Consider the following 24,351-nt stretch of genomic DNA (forward strand, 5'->3'; position numbering starts at 1 on the left):
AGAGAAATAAAAATTTGAAATTCCAGAATCGTGGAGTTTTTTTTGTCACCACACCTCTCTAAAAAATGCAATGAAATAAGATTGAAATTTTTATGTATCCCAAAATAGTATAAATAAAAAAAGTAATCTTGTTGTGCAGAAAAAAAAAAACTCCTACACAGGAAAGATTAAAAAAAAAAAAAAATTACGGATCTCAAAAAAATAGCAGCACAAAACTTTTTTTTTATGCAAAGTTAAATTTTTTTCCCATCACAAAAAAAAAAAAAACTATACAAATTTGGTAACGCCCTAATGTATTAATATGAAGAATTATGTTTCCACATTTTTACTGGACAGTGAGCACCAAAAAGCAAAATCCCAAAAAACAATGACAGAATTGCGTTTTTTTTGTTTTTTTTCACCATTTCCCTGCACTTGGAATTTTTTTTCCCCATTTTTCCATACAATATATGATAAAGTGAATGGTGTCATTCAAAAGTACATCTCATCTTACAAAAATAAAAAAATAAAATAAAAAGTTATCGCTCTGGGAAGAAAGGATGGAAAAAAGCAAGAAAGGCAAAAATGAAATTCAGCAATAGCTCATTAATGAGTTGCTCACAAGAACACTGATTTTTTTTTGCAGCAGCAATCTTCTAAGATTATGACCCAGTGCTTTGGTTTTGTTTTTAAAAAAAATGCAACCTGATCAACTATGAATCAGCCCCAAACCTTGCTCCGCTTAGTGGCAACCATTGATCACTTTGTAGTTACAGTAAACAGCCTCTAGATGGCGCTCTTGTAACTTTTATTTTATTTTATTTTTTTTTTTTTTTAAGCTAAGCCCCCTCCCAGCAATGGGGTTTGTTTCCACATATTACACAAGACAGTGCTGAGCAGAAGGTGAGTAGCACAGTGATAGAGAAAGATAAGGAAACTTTCTGCAATAAGGTATTACTTCCATGAACTCATTTTATCAGTATTAAAAAACAAAACACACTATGTCCAGAATAGAACAAAAAAAAATAATAAGTTTTTAGGGCACGCACCATGCACAGATTCTGTGTTAAGAGGACATGTGCCTATAGCAATGTATTACAGCCCTATAGGTAACATTTGTACTGCCTCTATAAATATGGCAGTTTCTTTTGTCAAAAAGTTGGAGGCGCACAGACAATACCGTATGAGTGTATGGTGGATCGGTACAATAAGCCTCGGTCTACATTGCAACTTTAAAATTGGGCATAATTTGTCTGCGACTTCTTCTTGCCTTAAAGTCGCATGCTTTATTTTAGGTCAGCAATTTGGCTGCAAGTCGAATGTGATTTACCTTGAACTCTACGGGGACGATTCATCATTGCTTTTTTGCCTTTTTCCTGGGAAAAAAATTATTTGTAATAACTTATTTTACTTTTTTTAAAATTTTGTACTATGGTCATAGTTTTGATTGTCTAGATATTTTAGTCAAACCCATTTTTTATTTTGTTGAATTTTTTAAAATCTCTGCTAAATTGTACTCCAGTGCCCTAATGGAGTACAAAATCTGCATAATTTTTTTTTCTCTGCCATTGAAGACGTACGTGCGACAATTTAAAGCTTATGGATAAAAATATTGAAACTTTTTGCCCCCCCCCCCCCCCAAAAAGCATCATTCAATCTGCACCAATTTTAAACATTGTGTTCCTATGTTGAGGAATTTAGCACAAAATAAGACAAAAAAAATGTAAAATCTAAAATAACAAAACAAAATGCAATTGACAAATTGTGGCCTATGTTGGAAAAGTTGCTTATGAATGTACCCTTAGCCTTCCTACTGCTGTTCTCTTTTAGGGACCCCTTTTTTCATAGGAAAGAAGCTGGAACATTCTTTATTTTTCTCAACATTGCGGCTTTATACCTCTCCTCATTTTTGGATCACTTCCTAGATTTGGCTTCCAAAATGAGTAAATAAATAAAAAAAAAAAAGACATTTTTGATTGACAAACCCCCACGCTGCATGGGAGTGTGCACCAGGCCTCACATACTATTAATTACAGGGTTAATTAATGGGGTTGTGGGCAGGTAATTAGCAGCTCAGGTGACTAGAAGTTTAGGCTCTGAGCATTTTACTACAGGACGGTATTCTTGGCAGCGGTACAGCTGTGCGCCCGTATACTTTAAAAGAAGAGACCTGCAACTCAGGAGGAGGTAGAGACCCTGATGAAATCTCATTATTCCTGTCACTGAATATTAGTTTCAGGGAGTCCCGCCTACTTGCTGACTGTTTCTCGGCTGTGATTATAGTGTATATAATACAATATATATCATGAAAATATTAGTTGTTTGTGCCGGGCTTTTCTCTAGCAACAGCGCTGCTTTTGCCAATATCTGGTATTGCAACATTTAGGTAAAAGTGGGGATGAGCTGCAGTACCAGAGACGGCCAAAGGACAAGAGTGGTGCTGTTATAAGTGTGAGGACAAAGAGGGAGATTTCTGAAACTGTGAAAAAAAAAAATAAAAAAATGGTGTTGCCTATAGCAACCAATCACAGCACAGCTTTCATGTCTTATAATGCTCTTGAAAAATGAAAGCTGCTGAATGATTGGTTGTTAAAGGCAACAAAATGTTTCATAAATCTGCCAACAGGATGTTGGGGGTGAAAGGGGCAAAGTTCCCTGCTTGGCAACACTGTCTTTACGGCCCATAGCAACCAATCGGCATTCGGCTTTTATTTTTAAACTACACTTGTAAAATGAAAGCTGCGCTCTGATTGGCTGCTAAGGGGCAACTAAGACCGGTTTTCTTTGAGAACGTATCATAAATCTGCCAGAGCGGCTTTAGTAAAATTGTCGTGTTTGTAGTTTTATTCCAGCAGTTTTGCCAATATTTTTTTGCAGGTTTTTTTTTGGTGTTTTACTTTTTAGTTGTATTTTTGACATAATAAATCATGTGATTCTGAAAGCAATCATGTGACCTCTAGATCGCAAAACCAAAACTGCAGATACTAAAATACATGAATTAAAAATAATAAATACAAAGGTGAAAATATGGCAAAAAATAAACTGAAAAAATTGTGCGCAAAAAGATGGCGTAATATATATTTTTTGCATTTATTTAGTCTACAGCTGTTTTGTGTTGAGCGTCTCCTCCGTCTCTCGGCAATGTGAGCGAGTTCATTGCTTGAGTCAACACTGGGAGTGATGTTTGCACTGAGGTGAAGGGCGGCCATTCCTCTGGACCGAGGCTTTACATAGTTACTCCTGTCAAAGTGGTGCCAGATACACAAATACATACAAATTCCTCCAGTTAATGGATTGCGGCCTAATCACAATGTCGGCGTTGCCCATAGCAACCAATCACCACTTTTCTTCCATTTGCCTAGTGCAGGTCAGAAAAATCAAAGCGACAATCTGATCAGTTGCTATGGACAACATGGTGACCCCCGAGAGACTGCGCCACCATGGAGGGGAGGACGTGGGTGTTGTATGATTGGCACGGGGACAAGGGATTGCCTGATGTTGTCACTTTCTTTCTCCTTGGAGCGATGACTGATGGCATCATAGCGATAGACGGGATTAGGAGTGTTTATTAGGCAGCCGGATACGCCCGGGCCTGCAGGCATACAGTCCGCCCAGGACTTGATTACACAGAAATGGCTTCCGGTTTTCTTATCAAAACAAACTGAACCGGTAAATAAAGGAGTTGTTCCATGAACAACACTAATCACCCATCTACGGTATACATGATAATGTATGACAGCCGGCTGCGGAGACATCCTAGAGAACGAAGGGCCCAAAATGGAGCCGTATTGAGAATGTGTGACCACCGCTCCTACACAGACATGGGGTTGCACATGCTCCATGCACACAAAGCACTTTGGGACCCCCATTCTCAAGATCAGTGGGAGTTGCAGTGTTTAGAGCAGTATAGATAGGTGTTAATTGTTGTTTATAGAACAATCCGCTTAGGCTGGGTTCACACAGTGTGTAGTTGGTGCAGATTTCACACTCAGATTTATAAAGTGAAAACTGCAGCTAAAATTTGCGATTGTGCAATGGCGGGTCAACGATTTGGGCTACGTGCCCATGATGAGCTTTTGGTGAGATTTTGATGTTGTAGGTTTTATGCACCCATTAATTAAATTCTGCTATTTTGCATTTTTTTTACATGCATTTTGATTGTGTATTTGATGCTGTGTTTTTTGTTTCTTTTTGGTATTATGTTTCAACTAAAACTGCTTTTGTTTTTGATACTTCCTGATATTTGGCTTTGACAAAACTTCATGTGTGGATTACAGGCGTAGTTAGTGCATTTCTGCAGTGGAAACGCACGTGTATTTTACCTGCAGATTCTCCGCATCTAGTACAATTTTATAGGAAAAATCAAACTCCGCGTACCAGCAAGAGGAATTGACATGTTGTGGATTTGAAACACGCACCGCAGGTTAATTTACGCTGTGTAAAAAAAAAAAAAAAAAAAAAAACACACAGTGGTCATGAACTTACTAGAAATCCCATCTACGTTGCTGGAACTGTAAGGGTATGTTCACACTAGGTGTTTTTTTTTTCTGCAGCAAAACCTGATTTCTTGCCAGGAAGGTTTGTTCAGGATTTTGCTTGTTTTTTGCGGCTTGTTTTTTTCACTGTTCTTTTGTCTCCTTATGCATGTACATAAAGCTCAGTGAAAAAAAAAATCTCATTCTATTTCATAAGGTTTTTTTCACAAAAAAACGCTGAAAAACTGACACCTTCGTTTTTGGTGCGTTTTTTCATTACCCATTACTTCCTGTGGGTGAAAAACGCTGAAAAAAGTGACATGCTCTATTGTGCAAAAAAAAATTCAAAGCACAAACTACTGATAAAACAAAAACCAAGCTGTGTGCATGAGATTTATGGAATCTCATAGGCTTTGCTGGTACTGTAAAACACAGCAGAAAATTTGCCCCCCAAAAAAAGCACTGAAAAAATGCCTAGTGTGAACATAGCCCTAGCTGCAGCATCTTTGACGCAGTGAAAATACACACTGTCAAAAACTGACACTGCCTTTTCAGAAAAAAAAAAAAATTGGGGGTGAGAGCGAATGTGGTAAATGGTAATGCATCTCTCTCCTGTCTTGATAGTTTGCTAGAATGTATCAGCCTGTTTTTATAGATTGTATCCAGTTTAAGCAATTGTACCAAACTTTCTGTCTTTAGACATATAGGGTTTCCAGCCTCTGGATCTAAGCAGTGTTCCCATTCACTGACAGCAAGTGGAGGGATTGCTATAGGTTGTGTAAAGTGTTCTGCATTTGATGGCATTCTTGTAATGCAGCATCATGACTATCCTATGTGAAATGCCAATAATTGGTGCAAATCCAGGGGTTATCAAAAACCTCTGACTTCTGCATCGGGATGGGAGAGGCGCTGCTGAGGTGCATTGATGGCTGCCTGCCAGGTATCAAAGGTCTTGTGCATGCCCGGCAGGTCATGCACCTCTCCTATTTCCTGCCATCCATGTATGAGACTTGGAAAGGACCTGTCAGAAGTAATGCTGGCCATACACGAGGTAGTCGCCATCTCTGCCGACTCCGCCATACACTTCAATGCACTCAGTGTTTTTTTTTTTACCCCAGGAAAAAAAAGCATTGGCTGTTGAAATTCCAGATGACCAATTTTTCTTTTCCCATTGTCATCTGTCTGGGTGGTGGGTGGGTCTGTAGACCCCTATATACATCACATCGCTTGTCCTGTCGAAATAGACGGGTTTGGCCGACTTTCATTTAATGTGTATAAGAGGCGCTGGACAACCCTCATAATTTGTCAGTATCTTTGAGATGTTTATCCCCGCCCTAGATAATGAGAATTACAGCTGGGGTATATAGGATAATAGGGGTAGCTCTAAGCACATCTAGCAACTGAGGATACGGAATCTCTGGTGCAATCGTAATCTGTCCATCAGTGGAAAATTGCAAAAATAGGAGAGGTTAGACCCCCTCCCCTCTCTAATCCCATCTATCCACCCCAGGGCCATTGTCTGATCTCCTCCCTGTATTGTAGTGTATTGCTGACTCATCATATATTGACATCCTGCTTCCCACATGTCTGTCCCTATAGGCTTTGTGATTGAGTCCCTATTACATTGCACTGGGCTGTCATCACCCAATCCAATAATCAGTCCTAAATCTCATCTGAGAAACAAGCTCTATCCATGAGCTCAGACTCTGCTGATACTATGGGCAGACGGCCCGGATGGAAAACTGCACAGTCACAGGCTCCCACGTGGAACAATGGACGGGAATGCAAATTAAAGAAGCCCCCCTATAGATTGAAATGTCAGACACCGCATGGCGTGTGAGGATTTACATGACTTTATTCATCCTGGGCCTCCTGGTTCATGAATATAATGCAATAACTACTGTGCCATTAAAAGAGGCACATGCCTAACTTTGGTATTTATTTGGTGGTCTATGAAAGCAGAGTAACAATAAAATGTGGACCGTGTAATTGCTGTCACCCAGCCAGGGGCGGATATATCATTGGAGCAACCTGTGCAGCCACACATGGGCCCAAGAGGTAAGAGGGCCCATTTCCACTCCAAAGCAGGTAGAATTGTGCATTATGATGAGCTGCAAAGGGCCCATATATTGTTCTTACACAGGGGCCCTTTTCTGACTGTCTCCACCAGTGCACCCAGCTGTTCCTCTGATGGATGAAACTAAAATCTGAATCAGGCCTGGTCTTATGCTGAACGGTGCCCCCTTCTGTCTAAATAATGCCCAATCAATAAACCCTACAATATGCCGCTGCCTTCACATAGGTTGGGACCTAAAGTCTGAGCCCAGGCTGTGTCCCCTTAAAGGGGTATTCATCCAATTGACATTTGTCATAGGTGATACATGTATGATCCTAGGGGTTAAACTTCTGGGACCGATCCTGAGAATGGGGGTCCCGTGTCCCCTGTGTAAGTGGAGCACTAGTGTGCACAGCTCCAGTGATTATGTATGACCACTACTCCCATACTCGGGAGCGCAGTATCTGGGATGACAGGACTTGCGTTCTTGTGATCGCTGGGGGGGTCCCGGCAGTTAAACCCTCAGGATCATACAATTATCACTTATTTTGTGGCTAGTGATCCCCTGTCAGGGGCACAATATAAGTGATAAAGGGGTTACGTGTTCCCAGGCCCTGGTCCCTAGGAGCCATATGACGTTCTGTTTAGAATTTGCATTGGGGAACAGAAACTTTATAATTTAACAGGATATGTTTTGTTTCTATAGCGCCAATATATTCTGTAGCACTTTACAGTTCATACTTTAGGTTGCACCTATGCCATCCATCATATGCCACCTATAGCACGAAGTTCTCTTAGGAGGCAGAGGGGTCGTCATTAATATAATTTTGAGGTGCAGCACTGTTAGGCATTAATCCTCCTATCCTAATGTGATGATCCTCTTTCTGTCACCCATTGTGTGACCAGATCTTGAATGATTTATCTGATCCACTCCCCGCCCTGGAGAGCAAGCTGTCAGATGGTTTCTACTTGCCCACAACAGATGGCTGCTTGTGCTGATCAGAGAGCACAGTTTAATATTGCTGAGCCTCCAGTGATGTGTGATGCCAGCGCCGTCTCATAGGGAGGCAGTGATCATGCCCGCCATCATTAGTACAGCTGAGCGGAGCTGGTAAGCCCCGACCTCTGAGTGGCACCTGACCAGATGAGCAGACAGCGCAGCTGACACGTCACTGAAGATGCATCGTTTTATCTCAGGGGAAGATTGGCAGAGCTGCTCATAGATTTCCCATAAATGTAGGGGTTCACATAATTATATGAACATGTAGGCTGCAAAGTACTAATCGCACATATACAGAGCCTAAGGTGCCCTAGTCTTGCTTCTAAATACCCTTGCCACTAAAAGGTGACCTGTCACTTGCCGTAAATGTATAATTTTTATTTTTTACCCTGGTGTAAATGCCGCTGTTCTCCTGAATCCGGTGATGTTTTTCTTTTGTGCCTGCTCCTCTCCGTTCCTGAGATATGGCCCCCTCTTCACTGAGTGTAAATCAAGTCTTTTTATACAAGTGGGTGTGTATATAAAGTTAATCTTGCTACCAAGTGGGCATGGTCCTCAAGTCTTCTGTTGGTGTTTTATTGAGGACCACACCCACTTGGCTAATAGGGCTAGGTTTAAAAACAGGAAAGAAGAGACCAAACCTCAGGAACAAAAGAAAAACAACAGCGGATTCAGGAGAATAGCGGCATTTACAACGATGGAAAAAAAATAAGTTTTATGGCAAGTGATGGGTCCTCTATCACAGAGGTCCCCAACCTTTTTTTGCACCAGGGACCGGCTATAAGGAAGACCAGTTTTCCATGGCCCGGTGGGGGTGGGGGCGGGGCTTTGGTCATATGGGGGTGGGGTTATGGAGGGGTGGAGCTGTATGGGGAGGATGCTGGCGGGACCTCGGTGTACAGCGCTGCTAAGTAGCAGCATTGTACATTGAGCGTCAGTGTATACAGCGCTGCTGCTTAGCAGCGCTACACACTGAACACCGGTATCGGGAGCCGCGTCACTGAAGCCAGTCTGCTGCCCCAGCACGCCCCACATAACATGTTCTGCCGGGGGCGTGTCAGTGAGGAGAGCCTGCCGCCCCACCCCGTCAGGAACACACCATGCTGTGCAGGAGGGCCGCGTCACTAAGACCCGCCCGACGCCCCACCCCGTCAGGAACACACCATGCTGTGCAGGAGGGCCGCGTCACTAAGACCCGCCCGACGCCCCACCCCGTCCTGCATAATGTTCTCTGCCGGGAGCTGCGAGCTGTCACGGCTATGGCAGAAAACATTATAAATCCACACAGAGCGAGCTCTGACCAGGCGCAGGGCCGCGGAGCTAGCTGTCAGCGGCGCCGCGGACCGGCTGAAAAACCCCAACGGCCCGGTCCTGGTCCGCGGACCGGCGGTTGGGGACCTCTGCTCTATCACATCCCAGGACTAAGTGATTGTCTTCTATATACAAACAAAAATAAAATGTTTGTATTCATTAATAACAAGCAGAGATCCTGAAACATAAAGTATATTAGAAAGTCACAATATTATAAAGGAGCAGAGAACCTCATGCAGAAGTTTCAGAGTGGGCTTGAAGCCCAGTTCAGAGGATGCGCGCTGTGCCCACCTATCTGCAGAATTGGTCACCTTGGCTTTGCAAAGCAAGGAAGGCATTAGTTGTCAGCAATGCTGATTTAATGAGGGCTGCGGATACATGGGCCTTTCTGATGATTAATATTTTGGGCAAAATGGAGCACCCCCAACAGTTAGGTTGGGATCACATGAGTGTTTTTCATGCTCCATATATGCACCGCAATGCCCAGACTGACCGTGGGTCTCCCGACATTGTAGTTCTTATGAGTTTGAGTCAGTCTGGACATTGTAGATACTTTAGGCATCTTCCACTTCCTTTTTTCCCCCATACTGCCTGAATTTGCCCTGCAGTCATTTATTTATTTATTTATGTTTTTATTTTTCAAATGTTCCATTTTTTTTTTTTTTTCACATCTTATTGCAAAAATTTTTTTCTGAGTATGTAAAATCAAAATGTTTAGTACTGAATTAAAAAAAAAAAGATGTAACAATTTTGCTTGGCTCAGCCAAAGTGAGCAAATAATGAAGGAATTAATTATTTTTTTTTTAATTACTAGGGAGTGGACATTCTCCCCGCTGTGGCCGTGGTTTTTATTACCTAGGTAATTGCTTTTTTTTTTTATAATGCATTTACTGATCCATCTCAGCTTGACTGTATTGTCTTCCATTTCCTGACACATTACCCATCAGGATCCAATCCTGAAATAGGATTTATTCAGTGAAAAAATCATCTTAAAGGGATCTTTTACCACTTTTCACATTTTCACAATAAATCCTTTAAACATTAGACAGTACAGTATGTTGCTGGGTGACTTGCTTTACAAATCCATATGAAAATGGCAACAATCTTTTTTGACCAATATTAAAATTAGCATTTTATTGGACTCCTCTTTAAATTCTGTCATGAATTTTCAAAGTAAGTACACATGACCCTTCAGGTGTGAGATTTATATAATCTATGCAGTTTGTGTTGTAAAATCAGTGGCAGATCTGTTTTAATAACTAAAATATATATATATTTTTGAGACGAATCTGCTGATGACATTGAGGTTTGTTGGACTGGTAGCTGGTTATGTGGACCATATCTTTATGGTATGCATTTTTGTAAATTTGCCAACTGGAATTTGGGTAAAAGGTGGTTCAGTCCAGTATTTCCTGGTAATGCATTGTTGGTGGGGCCTGCAAACTGGGGAGCTAGTTCCCAGTAATACATTGGGTCCAGGAGCTGCTAGTCAAGTCCTTGTAGCCCAGAGCTCCTTGGCTTGTCCTGCTAGTTTATGGTGATGACCAACTACCCAGTCCCTATGGAGGCAGGGGGTATGTAATGATGCATTGTACGTGTATGTGTATCTCCAATGTGGAAAGGGCTCTTTGTCTCTGTGGGTCCATGGTAAAGGGCATACTATTGTGTGGTTACATTTTGTGTAACTAGCACTTTTTTCCCAGAAAATGAGGATTTCCTCAAACCTGTTGTGAAAACATGCACCCTCCAAATGGCCCCCAAACCAATTTCATATTTATATTCATTAACTATTCCACAGTGACCACCAAATTTGCCCCTATTTGACAATTTGGGCATCTGGCAATGACGCGCCCCCTGGGCCGTGGGGCACTCGGCAACCGGGCCTCAGATTGCTGGGGGATATCACGGTAGCTGGCCCGGTCCGTGATCAAGGGTGGTCAGTGAAAAGGGGGGTATTTCTATTTATATGGGGGTTTTTTTTGGAATAGTGTTCGTGACGCCACCTGTGGAATGCGGCCAAAGGGAGCCGCCGCTGCGGAGCAGTCCTCTGGAGCTGGTGTTACGGCAGCAGGGATGGCGTGGCTCTCCACAGTTAGAGCTAGCTCCAGGGCAGTGTAGGTTGCGCTGGGCGTTGTAGTGCCAGGAGGGAGAGATGGCGCAGATGAAAGAAGGGACGGAGGCAGTGCGGTGCAGTCATCCGAGTTTTTACTCACAGTTCTTATGTCAGTTACACTGGACCACTGTACAGGTGTCAGCCTCCCACGTCGCGCTGTGTTCACCAGGCAGGGGTTCAGCAGTTCCTCAGGTAGATCAGGGGTACCTGGCAGAACCCCACTTTCTTGTGTTCCTAGCTAGACCGTCATCACGCTGGGTCTTTCTCCCTCCTGCCCTGTGCTTCCCACTCTCAATCCCGCTCGGGTGCTCTGAAGTCCCTTCTGTCTCGTCGGAGTTCCCGGACCTGCTTGACCCTCACGGGGATTAGAATGAGGCTTCGGCAACTGGCTATAGAAGCCAGAAGCCTCCGGTTTTCCCAGCCGAGACCTGGAGTAACACGGCTGGACCAGGGGCCGGTCCCCTTCTTGTGGCCTACGATCCCTCTGTCTTCTGACAGATGTGGGGCGTACGGGTGCCGTCCTGCACTCGCCGTACCCCCTAGGATCCCTTCTTAGAACGGAGCCTACTCCTCTGCTCCCCACCTGGGCCTCTATGACTGGGCCCTACTTGTGGAGCAGAGCTCCTAAAGAGAGAAGGAGACACCACACCTCTGGGTGAGGTGCAGTACCTCTGTGGCGACTGAACCCTCAGGGGCGCCACAGCAACTCCACTGAAGTCCCAAACATTGCCTGATTAGCTAGTCAGAACAGATTTGGGAGAAATGGCTATGGAAATTAGTGGATGGTCATGTCTATTGCCATCCTAAGACCAGATTCACACATCCGTGTTTCGCGGTCCGATTACTGACTGTGATGCATGGACCAGCCATGGGTCTCCTGTTCCAAACTTGACAGCTTCAGAAACACAGACCTGACAGTGGTTTCCTGACTCAAAACTCGACAACTTGAGAAGCTTGAAATTGGCTGTGGGTCCCCTGACCCAAACTAGACAGCCTGAGAAGCACGGACCGGCCGCAAGTCCCCTGACCTGAGCTAGACAGCATGAGAAGCATGGACAGGCTGCAAGTCTCCTGGTGTGAGAAGCACGGACCGGCCTCGAGTCTCCAGACCCGAGCTAGACAACCTGAGGAGCACAGACTGGTCGCGAGTCTCCTGACCCGAACTAGACAACCTGAGGAGCACAGACCGGCCGCGAGTCTCCTGACCCGAACTAGACAACCTGAGGAGCACAGACTGGTCGCGAGTCTCCTGGTGTGAGAAGCACGGACCGGCCGCGAGTCTCCTGAACCAGAACTCGACAGCTTCATGTATGCCTATAAGGCTGTTGACTCTGGAGCAGGAAACCCGCTGATGGTTCTTGCATCGCGGTAAATCATATTCTTTTTGGATTCGCATATGTGTTTTGTGGGCCAAGCCTTACACAATCCAATCCTGTAGATTAACAACCCAGATATTTGTGTCTGAGTTAACAATGCACACGTTTCATAACTTTCTTGTTTGTGCATAGTCCTTCCTATAAGTCACCGAGTAGGTAGCAGAGCTCTTAGGTAATTGCTTATGTCATGACCGGGGATTTGGCTGTGACTCAAACACTGGATTCTTATGCAGCCGGCCGGATAGACTTGTCTGGATAGGGATCTGTTGTGCAGATGAATGTGAGGTCTCCACGTTTCCTGCCATTAGGCCTAACTACATTATAGTTATGTCTTGTAAATTCCCTTCTAAGTATCATTGCTGCTACCAGGGCTGTAAAAAATTATTGGATCTCTCATCACCTTTAAAAGTAAAACTTTAATTGGTTGTCCAAAATTTTCATATTGATGGCCTATTCTTAGGCCAGGGTCTGACACCCTGCACCCCCACCGATCAGCTGTTACCATGTTCCTTGTGTACGTAGCACGAACAGCCCATAAGAGGGTCTCAAGGACTGCTGCTCCGCTCCTGTTCACTACAATAGGAGCTCTGCTGCAGTACACGAGCTTGGCCCGAGGAGTCATTGAAAACCCTCTTATGGCATTTCTTTGCTTAGTATTGCCATTACGAGTAGATTTTGGCAGTGTGATGAATATACTATTATATTGTGATGTACGATCAACTGGTTTCATGATGCGGTGAGCCACTCTACGCAGCGGTAACATCATGACCTGTAAGCAGGAATATTTGTGTCCTGGTTGTCAGCGTCCTGTGGAGGTGCCAGCTCCAGCTCAGTGTGGGCCCAGAAAGACCTTGCATTGATGTGGACGTTGTGATGCTGGAACGTCATACATGTCAACTATCCCAAATGTGCTAGGACTAATCAGATTTTTCATTAACCGTCCCAGCAAATCTGTAGTGTCATGGGCAAAAAAAGTGTGATAGTGTAACCAAAATGTGTGTTTCCAGTGTGACATCCACAAGTAGTGCTGTTGCAGAGTGTGACATGCAGAAGTAGTGCTGTTGCTTTAAAAGCATTCAGCAACTATTAGAAGTAACACAAGCACATGGGAAAGGAAGTGTTGTGATCCAGAAGCATCCAGCAACTAGAGGGGTTAACACAGTAACAGGAGAAGGGGAGTGTTTTAGCAGAGCCCAAGGGAGATTGTAGGGAAGTTGTTTACTGTCTAGCTGGAGCTGAAGAGAAAGGTGGTGTGTGTGTTCTGCATCCAACAGAAACGCCCCTGCAAGTGAAAAGGATTCAAGTCAGGAGTGAAGCTAAGCACAGGTCAGGTAGAGTTCCTGAACTAGCAGTGCAGAGTATTGTCAAGCAGAAAGATAAGGACTGGAAGAAATGGTGTCACAGGGATCATCTCCCTCAGCAAACCCTCCCACCTTCCCCCATCTCACTGTGCTGTAAAGAATGCTGTGTTCATTAATGTGCCTTTGCATTAGAACTGTGCTGTCTTATACTACTGGGAAGACTGTGAACTGCTGTTCTGCTAAGGAAACTGTACTGTTTGTCACTGGAGCCTGTTGCTCATAAGACTTAACTTGCACTGGCTGTGCCGCTTCTTATTAAATGCTACTGTTCTACCGTTTGAGGACTCTTTTCAAGTGTGTCTGGTCAGCAAGTGAAACAACCTACGTGTGTGTGCCTGAGAGACGCTGCAGCACATGGTCTATGGTCACCCTGAGTAACGGTTCCCCCAGGATTCCAAAGAATTCATGTAACCTGTCTCGCCCCTATCTGAACCTAGCGGCGTGCATGTAACACCAGTAAGGAATGGGGTGGTCCTAAAGCATCCGCACATAGTTAGCAATCATGGGGATTATGGGCCCCTGTACCACAATGCTGATAGAAGAACTTAGAGCAGCTGATGTATAGGAGCAGTTTGGTGCCAATTAAGAGTGTGTGGATGGTTGGGATGTGGTACCTGGAAGACCTGGGGTTGGGCTAGATGGTAGTTGGATCCAGGCTTGTCCATCAGTGGTGTGTCAGTGAGCTGGAGTGAATGACGAGACTGTGGAGATGCCACATAGAAGGTTACCTGGTGTGCCAAAGATGCCAACAAGATGTCTCCTATAAAAGCCTGGATAATATTACTGGGGAGCAGGCAAGGAACCCTCCAATGCAACCTTACAAGCTGAGATATGAGGAGCTGTATGGTGGCTCCGAGCCACCACTTCACTCCAAATCTCCTGGTCCCATACAGATATCTTCTACTTCTGCAATCCTCCATCTGGTAACCCATTATCCACATATGGTGGGTGCGGTGCAAAAATCTTCCTGAGGTTTCTGTGTGAATAAAAGGAAGAGACAAAGATGACCTTTAGAGAAGTTGTCCACCCTTGCTGATTTTTTTTTTTTTTTTTTTTTTTTAAATCTATATAAATATATGCATGCATTTGGGTGGATATAAATAATTTTTGCAATTGTGACTCATTGCAAATTTTGCACTATTTGGCTTTTACAACCTCTTTGATTTCCTGCAAATTCAAGCTTGCTGTGGTCATAAATCTGCTGAGGGGAGCTAAGAAAAAGGCAGGTTATAGTTACACACTCGGCTATCCACTGAGCTCACTCACTGGTTCTCAAGTTAAAGAAGCACTGGTTCCCCCACCAAATTTTTTTATCCTCTTAATATATTGCAGTCAGCTATAATATAATCGTACAAGCGTCCATCTGTCTGAAGCCTCTATAGACTGTGCAAGTGCTACGTGCCTGCGCAGTCTGGACCCCATAGAGGAACGCAAACACATCCTAAACTAGGAGTTTAGGATGAGGATTGTGGCCCCGGAGACCGCGGTATGCGTAAGCACTGAACTCATACCGCGATCTCCGGCCCCCTAACAACTCCCCTATCCGGGAGACCGCGCTGTGTCTTCGGGCCGGTAGCCGGGAGATGAATGCGCCGTCGGAATCTGCGCATAGTGCTATCCGGCGCCATTTTACTGAAGACACATTTGCAGTGTGTCTTCAGCAAAATGGCACTGGACAGCATGGCATGGGCACGCGCGTACTCCGGCGCCACACTCCTCCCCCGGCAGAACAGGACACAGCAGCGCTGGAGCACAGGGAAGAGAGGTGAGTGTTTTTTTTTTTTTTTTGTATGTGTGCTGTGTGAAAAGGATGAGGGGGCCACACATACCAGTACCAGGATTGGGGGATGAGGGGTACCAAGCATACCAGGATTGGGGGGTGAGGGGGGTACCAAGCATACCAGGATTGGGGGGTGAGGGGGGTGCCAAGCATACCAGGATTGGGGGGGGAGGGGGTACCAAGCATACCAGGATTGGGGGGGGGGGGTGAGGGGGTACCAAGCATACCAGGATTGGGGGGGGTGAGGGGGTACCAAGCATCCCAGGATTGGGGGGGGGGGTGAGGGGGTACCAAGCATACCAGGATTGGGGGGGGGGTGTTGAGGGGGTACCAAGCATACCAGGATTGGGGGGGGGGGTGTTGAGGGGGTACCAAGCATACCAGGATTGGGGGGGGGGGGTGTTGAGGGGGTACCAAGCATACCATGATTGGGGGGGTGGGGTTGAGGGGGTACCAAGCATACCAGGATTGGGGGGGGGGTGTTGAGGGGGTACCAAGCATACCATTATTGGGGGGGTGGGGTTGAGGGGGTACCAATCACACGAGGATTGGGGGGGGGTGAGGGCAGCACATAACAGGATGGAGGACCAGGATGGGGGCAGCACAAATACCAGGATGGGGGCAGCACATATCAGCATGGGAGACCATATACCAATAAAAATGCTCACCACCTGGGCATAAAACGGGCTCAATAGCTAGTCATATTATATGGCTATGGCACTGTGTACTTACAATTGCTCATTTTGCCTTTCTACCCAGCTAATTGTTCTCTTTTCTCTGCTCTATGTAGAAACAAGAAGTCTCTTCTTTCCCTGCATTTATCATTCCCCTCTTCACCACCTGACCCAGCTGCTCCGCTCCTTCCCCCTGCCAGGGAAGGTGGCTTGTGACTCATACAGGGAAAATTGACCTCCTGTTTCTACATAGAGCTTAGAAGGATTCAGCTAGTCAGTTTTCTAATCACGTGATGTCATAGATCTAATGGAAAACAGAAGATTTATCTGGGTATAAAGACAAAATGAGCAATTGTAAGTGCAGAGGGCTATGTAATATGACGACTGCAATATATTGAGAATAAACATTTTGATGGCAGGAAGAGTGCTTCTTTAACTCCTTCTGCAGCCTGCAAACAGAGGCTATAAAATGCAAATGGTGCAAAATATTTAGCAAAACCCAATTGCAATACAAAAATAATATTGAGCCCCAAAGGCAGACAGCCACTTTAAGAAAGTAGATTTAGTGGATCTCTCAGGAAGAAGACCTCCTAGGGTGTCATTTTGAAGGGCACCATGTTGCCCATGAACTGGCCTACTTATATATAAGTCCGGTTTCACGTATCCAGGACTAGTCTGCGATGTCCGGACCGGCCGCGGGTCTCTGGATGCAAACTCTGCAGTCTCATATGGGCTGCGGAGACTGTTGAGTTTCGGTCAGGAGACCTTTGGCTGGTTCGGACATTGTGGTTTATAAAACCGGCCTTAGTCACATGTGGTGGCACATGCCAGGCAGCGAGGTTGGGCCCATTCACCTGGATACTGCCCCGGGGGCATCTCTTCGTGGTATCCTGACATTGTACTGCAGCTTTATCTGTCCTGTGCCAGTGTGCGACCTGTCGGGAACACTCTAGGCACCGTTTGTTTGTTTTTCTTGATATAAAATAATGACCCTGCGGGGTAACAATGAGACCTTACATCCCCCCGGAGGGCTGGATTTGTCTCTAAGGATGGATAAAGCTGCCCCTGCTTCAAACCCCTTCTATATCTCAGCTTCCTAGTATCCTCGGTACCACTGGAAGACACACAGGCCCCTGTGCCAACACTGTACATGGGCCTTTTGCAGCCCAAGAGCTAATCATAATGTACAACTCCCCCTGCTTTGGAGGTGGTATGAGCCCCCTGACCTCCTGGGCCCCAGTGCGGCTGCACAGGTTGCACCAATTATGTCTGCCCCTGCACGGTCCTCATAAGGACCACCGGCGGCCATGTCATTGCCTGTATGTTTTAGGTTTTGAGTATAATTGGGCTAATTCATCCAAAAAATGACTTTCTGACATGAAGCGATCACGTGTACCGTGTTTTGCCCTTTTGCAGCACTTTGCATGTTTCTCCTGCGCCTTTTGTGTGTTTTGGGTCAGGCCCATTTGATGGAGATGCACAGTTCGGGTACCACACATAGCTGACAGGTTGGGCCCATGTGATGGAGATGCATGCTCCCTGCACAGTCCGGGTACCACACACACACACAGCTGACAGTATTGGGCCCATGTGATGGAGATGCACGCTCCCTGCACGGTCCGGGTACCACACACACAGCTGACAGGTTGGACCCATGTGATGGAGATGCACGCTCCCTGCATGGTCTGGGTACCACACACACAGCTGACAGGTTGGACCCATGTAATGGAGATGCACGGTCCGGGTACCACACACACAGCTGACAGGTTGGACCCATGTAATGGAGATGCAATCTCCCTGCACAGTCCGGGTACCACACACACACAGCTGACAGTATTGGGCCCATGTGATGGAGATGCACGCTCCCTGCATGGTCTGGGTACCACACACACAGCTGACAGGTTGGACCCATGTAATGGAGATGCACGCTCTCTGCACAGTCAGGGTACCACACACACACAGCTGACAGTATTGGGCCCATGTGATGGAGATGCACGCTCCCTGCACAGTCCGGGTACCACACACACAGCTGACAGGTTGGACCCATGTGATGGAGATGCACGCTCCCTGCATGGTCTGGGTACCACACACTCAGCTGACAGGTTGGACCCATGTGATGGAGATGCACGCTCCCTGCACAGTCCGGGTACCACACACACACAGCTGGCAGTATTGGGTCCATGTGATGGAGATGCACGCTCCCTGCACAATTCGGGTACCACACACACACAGCTGGCAGTATTGGGTCCATGTGATGGAGATGCACGCTCCCTGCACAGTTCGGGTACCACACACACACAGCTGACAGTATTGGGCCCATGTGATGGAGATGCACGCTCCCTGCACAGTTCGGGTACCACACACACAGCTGACAGGTTGGGCCCATGTGATGGAGATGCACGCTCCCTGCACAGTCCGGGTACCACACACACAGCTGACAGTATTGGGCCCATGTGATGGAGATGCACGCTCCCTGCACAGTCCGGGTACCACACACACAGCTGACAGGTTGGGCCCATGTGATGGAGATGCACGCTCCCTGCACGGTCCGGGTACCACACACACAGCTGACAGTATTGGGCCCATGTGATGGAGATGCACGCTCCCTGCACAGTCCGGGTACCACACACACAGCTGACAGTATTGGGCCCATGTGATGGAGATGCACGGTCTGGGTACCACACACTCAGCTGACATGTTGAACCCATGTGATGGAGATGCACGCTCCCTGCACAGTCCGGGTACCACACACACTCAGCTGACAGTATTGGGCCCATGTGATGGAGATGCACGCTCCCTGCACAGTCCGGGTACCACACACACACAGCTGACAGTATTGGGCCTATGTGATGGAGATGCACGCTCCCTGCACAGTCCGGGTACCACACACACAGCTGACAGGTTGGGCCCATGTGATGGAGATGCACGCTCCCTGCACAGTCCGGGAACCACACACACAGAGCTGACAGTATTGGGCCCATGTGATGGAGATGCACGCTCCCTGCACAGTCCGGGTACCACACACACACAGCTGACAGTATTGGGCCCATGTGATGGAGATGCACGGTCCGGGTACCACACACACAGCTGACAGTATTGGGCCCATGTGATGGAGATGCACGCACCCTGCACAGTTCGGGTACCACACACACAGCTGACAGGTTGGGCCCATGTGATGGAGATGCACGCTCCCTGCACAGTCCGGGTACCACACACACAGAGCTGACAGTATTGGGCCCATGTGATGGAGATGCACGCTCCCTGCACAGTTCGGGTACCACACACACAGCTGACAGGTTGGGCCCATGTGATGGAGATGCACGCTCCCTGCACAGTCCGGGAACCACACACACAGAGCTGACAGTATTGGGCCCATGTGATGGAGATGCACGCTCCCTGCACAGTCCGGGTACCACACACACACAGCTGACAGTATTGGGTCCATGTGATGGAGATGCACGCTCCCTGCACAGTTCGGGTACCACACACACACAGCTGACAGTATTGGGCCCATGTGATGGAGATGCACGCTCCCTGCACAGTTCGGGTACCACACACACAGCTGACAGGTTGGGCCCATGTGATGGAGATGCACGCTCCCTGCACAGTCCGGGTACCACACACACAGAGCTGACAGTATTGGGCCCATGTGATGGAGATGCACGCTCCCTGCACAGTCCGGGTACCACACACACAGCTGACAGGTTGGGCCCATGTGATGGAGATGCACGCTCCCTGCACGGTCCGGGTACCACACACACAGCTGACAGTATTGGGCCCATGTGATGGAGATGCACGCTCCCTGCACGGTCCGGGTACCACACACACAGCTGACAGGTTGGACCCATGTAATGGAGATGCACGCTCCCTGCACAGTCCGGGTACCACACACACACAGCTGACAGTATTGGGCCCATGTGATGGAGATGCACGCTCCCTGCACAGTCCGGGTACCACACACACAGCTGACAGTATTGGGCCCATGTGATGGAGATGCACGCTCCCTGCACAGTCCGGGTACCACACACACAGCTGACAGGTTGGACCCATGTGATGGAGATGCACGCTCCCTGCACAGTCCGGGTACCACACACACAGCTGACAGGTTGGACCCATGTGATGGAGATGCACGCTCCCTGCACAGTCCGGGTACCACACACACAGCTGACAGTATTGGGCCCATGTGATGGAGATGCACGCTCCCTGCACAGTCCGGGTACCACACACACAGCTGACAGGTCGGACCCATGTGATGGAGATGCACGCTCCCTGCACAGTCCGGGTACCACACACACAGCTGACAGTATTGGGCCCATGCGATGGAGATGCACGCTCCCTGCACAGTCCGGGTACCACACACACAGCTGACAGTATTGGGCCCATGTGATGGAGATGCACGCTCCCTGCACAGTCCGGGTACCACACACACAGCTGACAGGTTGGACCCATGTGATGGAGATGCACGCTCCCTGCACAGTCCGGGTACCACACACACAGCTGACAAGTTGGACCCATGTGATGGAGATGCACGCTCCCTGCACAGTCCGGGTACCACACACACAGCTGACAGTATTGGGCCCATGCGATGGAGATGCACGCTCCCTGCACAGTCCGGGTACCACACACACAGCTGACAGTATTGGGCCCATGTGATGGAGATGCACGCTCCCTGCACAGTCCGGGTACCACACACACAGCTGACAGGTTGGACCCATGTGATGGAGATGCACGCTCCCTGCACAGTCCGGGTACCACACACACAGCTGACAGGTTGGGCCCATGTGATGGAGATGCACGCTCCCTGCACAGTCCGGGTACCACACACACAGCTGACAGTATTGGGCCCATGTGATGGAGATGCACGCTCCCTGCACAGTCCGGGTACCACACACACAGCTGACAGTATTGGGCCCATGTGATGGAGATGCACGCTGCCTGCACAGTCCGGGTACCACACACACAGCTGATAGGTTGGACCCATGTGATGGAGATGCACGCTCCCTGCACAGTCCGGGTACCACACACACAGCTGACAGTATTGGGCCCATGTGATGGAGATGCACGCTCCCTGCACAGTCCAGGTACCACACACACAGCTGACAGGTCGGACCCATGTGATGGAGATGCACGCTCCCTGCACAGTCCGGGTACCACACACACAGCTGACAGTATTGGGCCCATGTGATGGAGATGCACGCTCCCTGCACAGTCCGGGTACCACACACACAGCTGACAGTATTGGGCCCATGTGATGGAGATGCACGCTCCCTGCACAGTCCGGGTACCACACACACAGCTGACAGGTTGGACCCTTGTGATGGAGATGCACGCTCCCTGCACGGTCCGGGTACCACACACACAGCTGACAGGTTGGACCCTTGTGATGGAGATGCACGCTCCCTGCACAGTCCAGGTACCACACACACAGCTGACAGGTTGGACCCTTGTGATGGAGATGCACGCTCCCTGCACAGTCCGGGTACCACACACACAGCTGACAGGTTGGACCCTTGTGATGGAGATGCACGCTCCCTGCACAGTCGGGTACCACACACACACAGCTGACAGTATTGGGCCCATGTGATGGAGATGCACGCTCCCTGCACAGTCCGGGTACCACACACACAGCTGACAGGTCGGACCCATGTGATGGAGATGCACGCTCCCTGCACAGTCCGGGTACCACACACACAGCTGACAGTATTGGGCCCATGCGATGGAGATGCACGCTCCCTGCACAGTCCGGGTACCACACACACAGCTGACAGTATTGGGCCCATGTGATGGAGATGCACAGTCCGGGTACCACACACACAGCTGACAGGTTGGACCCATGTGATGGAGATGCACGCTCCCTGCACAGTCCGGGTACCACACACACAGCTGACAAGTTGGACCCATGTGATGGAGATGCACGCTCCCTGCACAGTCCGGGTACCACACACACAGCTGACAGTATTGGGCCCATGCGATGGAGATGCACGCTCCCTGCACAGTCCGGGTACCACACACACAGCTGACAGTATTGGGCCCATGTGATGGAGATGCACGCTCCCTGCACAGTCCGGGTACCACACACACAGCTGACAGGTTGGACCCATGTGATGGAGATGCACGCTCCCTGCACAGTCCGGGTACCACACACACAGCTGACAGGTTGGGCCCATGTGATGGAGATGCACGCTCCCTGCACAGTCCTGGTACCACACACACAGCTGACAGTATTGGGCCCATGTGATGGAGATGCACGCTCCCTGCACAGTCCGGGTACCACACACACAGCTGACAGTATTAGGCCCATGTGATGGAGATGCACGCTGCCTGCACAGTCCGGGTACCACACACACAGCTGATAGGTTGGACCCATGTGATGGAGATGCATGCTCCCTGCACAGTCCGGGTACCACACACACAGCTGACAGGTTGGACCCATGTGATGGAGATGCACCTCCCTGCACAGTCCGGGTACCACACACACAGCTGACAGTATTGGGCCCATGTGATGGAGATGCACGCTCCCTGCACAGTCCAGGTACCACACACACAGCTGACAGGTCGGACCCATGTGATGGAGATGCACGCTCCCTGCACAGTCCGGGTACCACACACACAGCTGACAGTATTGGGCCCATGTGATGGAGATGCACGCTCCCTGCACAGTCCGGGTACCACACACACAGCTGACAGTATTGGGCCCATGTGATGGAGATGCACGCTCCCTGCACAGTCCGGGTACCACACACACAGCTGACAGGTTGGACCCTTGTGATGGAGATGCACGCTCCCTGCACGGTCCGGGTACCACACACACAGCTGACAGGTTGGACCCTTGTGATGGAGATGCACGCTCCCTGCACAGTCCAGGTACCACACACACAGCTGACAGGTTGGACCCTTGTGATGGAGATGCATGCTCCCTGCACAGTCCGGGTACCACACACACAGCTGACAGTATTGGGCCCATGTGATGGAGATGCACGCTCCCTGCACAGTCCGGGTACCACACACACAGCTGACAGTATTGGGCCCATGTGATGGAGATGCACGCTCCCTGCACAGTCCGGGTACCACACACACAGCTGACAGTATTGGGCCCATGTGATGGAGATGCACGCTCCCTGCACAGTCCGGGTACCACACACACAGCTGACAGGTTGGACCCTTGTGATGGAGATGCACGGTCCGGGTACCACACACACAGCTGACAGGTTGGACCCTTGTGATGGAGATGCACGCTCCCTGCACAGTCCAGGTACCACACACACAGCTGACAGGTTGGGCCCATGTGATGGAGATGCACGCTCCCTGCACAGTCCGGGAACCACACACACAGAGCTGACAGTATTGGGCCCATGTGATGGAGATGCACGCTCCCTGCACAGTCCGGGTACCACACACACACAGCTGACAGTATTGGGCCCATGTGATGGAGATGCACGCTCCCTGCACGGTCCGGGTACCACACACACAGCTGACAGTATTGGGCCCATGTGATGGAGATGCATGCTCCCTGCACAGTCCGGGTACCACACACACAGCTGACAGTATTGGGCCCATGTGATGGAGACGCACGCTCCCTGCACAGTCCGGGTACCACACACACAGCTGACAGTATTGGGCCCATGTGATGGAGATGCACGCTCCCTGCACGGTCCGGGTACCACACACACAGCTGACAGTATTGGGCCCATGTGATGGAGATGCACGCTCCCTGCACAGTCCGGGTACCACACACACAGCTGACAGTATTGGGCCCATGTGATGGAGATGCACGCTCCCTGCACAGTCCGGGTACCACACACACAGCTGACAGGTTGGACCCTTGTGATGGAGATGCACGCTCCCTGCACAGTCCGGGTACCACACACACAGCTGTCAGGTTGGACCCTTGTGATGGAGACGCACGCTCCCTGCACAGTCCGGGTACCACACACACAGCTGACAGTATTGGGCCCATGTGATGGAGATGCACGCTCCCTGCACGGTCCGGGTACCACACACACAGCTGACAGTATTGGGCCCATGTGATGGAGATGCACGCTCCCTGCACAGTCCGGGTACCACACACACAGCTGACAGGTTGGGCCCATGTGATGGAGATGCACGCTCCCTGCACAGTCCGGGTACCACACACACAGCTGTCAGGTTGGACCCTTGTGATGGAGATGCACGCTCCCTGCACAGTCCGGGTACCACATACACAGAGCTGACAGTTTTGGGGAGTGG

At 48.7% G+C, this 24,351-nt stretch overlaps 1 protein-coding gene across 1 annotated transcript in view; it reads left to right on the forward strand.

Moving 5' to 3' along the window:
- The first annotated feature begins 863 nt into the window (after positions 1-863).
- Positions 864-24,351, forward strand: part of CAMSAP1 (calmodulin regulated spectrin associated protein 1) — a 67,982-nt gene continuing 44,494 nt past the window's right edge. Inside the window, exon 1 of the mRNA XM_073640225.1 lies at positions 864-882. The gene's annotated coding sequence lies outside the window, so the exon portion shown is untranslated. The remainder of the gene's footprint in view (positions 883-24,351) is intronic.

Source organism: Phyllobates terribilis, unplaced genomic scaffold, assembly GCF_046119375.1.
Source record: "Phyllobates terribilis strain yellow unplaced genomic scaffold, ASM4611937v1 Scaffold_7__3_contigs__length_470593459, whole genome shotgun sequence".
In the NCBI taxonomy this organism is placed as follows: domain Eukaryota; kingdom Metazoa; phylum Chordata; class Amphibia; order Anura; family Dendrobatidae; genus Phyllobates; species Phyllobates terribilis.